Genomic DNA, 1,564 nt, shown 5'->3' with positions numbered 1-1,564 from the left:
CAGGTGGATACAGGTCAGTGGAGACTAGTTCACCTACAGGTGTCAGTGGAGACTAGTTCACCTACAGGTGGATACAGGTCAGTGGAGACTAGTTCCCCCACAGGTGTCAGTGGAGACTAGTTCACCCACAGGTGGATACAGTCATCACATTCCCAGCCAAGCCTCAGGAATCATTGTTGAAGAGACAATAAGAACCAAAGATTGGGACAGGGGTGGAGCGAGACAGTGTCTCTGGCCAGAAGAACTACTGACCTATGAATTCCCAGCTCAGTGGTTGCCTCCACAAGGTCTGTACAAGACAAAGCCAGTCAGCATTCTAGTACGGAGTGGTTCATGGACCTCCACCCCAGCCAGGTTAAAAGCTAATGGCACTTGATGGCTTCTGGGGAAAGGAGTTAGGGTTCTTTATGGGCGTGGTCAACTCTGAGCCCGTGGATGGTCTCACCCACGTGAGTATATGGCCAGCTGGATTCTGTCAACTAGGCATGGCGGTGCGCACCTTTAATTTCAGCACTCAAAGCAGAGGCAGAGGGATCTCTGTGAGTTCAAGAACAGCCTGGTCTACACAGCAAGTTCTAGAACAACATGGACTATACAATAGCAATGGGGAAGCTCTGTTAACCAATCATGCCTAGTTAGGGTATTGCTATTGTATAGTCCAGGTGCTCTCTCTCTCTGCGCAATCCCTGCCGGACACAGAGGAAGTTGGACTCCATTCTTGTGCTGTGAGTTTCCCATTGTAACTATTAAAAATAGAATTGTTATCCTTAAGCTGGCCTGGTTATTTCCCATATTGAGCTCGTTCCCAACATAATAGAGACCCTGTTTCTAAAACAAGAAGAAGAAGGAGGGAAGGGAGGAAGAGAGAAAGAAAGAAAGAAAGAAAGAAAGAAAGAAAGAAAGAAAGAAAAGGACCAGGAGTTGAAATGGGGCAGATTTGGGAGGAGTTAGTGGTGGGAGCTGTAAGGGTGAATATGTTCAAATGTATTTATAAACATCTCAAAGGATTAATAAAATATGAATATTGCATTAAATTTTATATTTGAAATGAGTGATAAGGAATGCATTCAGCGTTGGCTCAGACTATCAATGCTGTTATAACTTCATTCATGGCTGAAGGCTTGATTAGGTCCCTCCCCAAGGCCAGAAACAGACATTTATGGGGAGTGGCTCCTGGGCTTCTTCCTGTCTGTCAGAAGGAAGTAAAATGTCACATCTTCAATGACATAGTATAAAAATCACATAAAAGGCACAAAATGCTCTGATTTGTGGAGTGATAACATTGATGGCATATCATTTTTCTTTATGATACAATCGATGGCCCTAAAATTATAGTCATACATATCAATATGTAGATTTATTTCTGTGTGCCTTACCCACTTGTATAACATCTTGTGAATGAAAGTTATTTCAAAGGAAAAGGCTCAGGGTCAGGTGGAAGACACCCACAGGCCCTCCTGGTACTGGCACCACTGTAATGAGGAACTCGACAGTGGAGATGCTGTGGAAAGAGGCAGGACTGGGAACTCTACGGTGGAGATGCTGTGGAAAGAGGCAGGACTGG

This window comes from Microtus ochrogaster, chromosome 2, assembly GCF_000317375.1.
Source record: "Microtus ochrogaster isolate Prairie Vole_2 chromosome 2, MicOch1.0, whole genome shotgun sequence".
In the NCBI taxonomy this organism is placed as follows: Eukaryota; Metazoa; Chordata; class Mammalia; order Rodentia; family Cricetidae; genus Microtus; species Microtus ochrogaster.
This window is presented reverse-complemented; position numbering follows the sequence as displayed.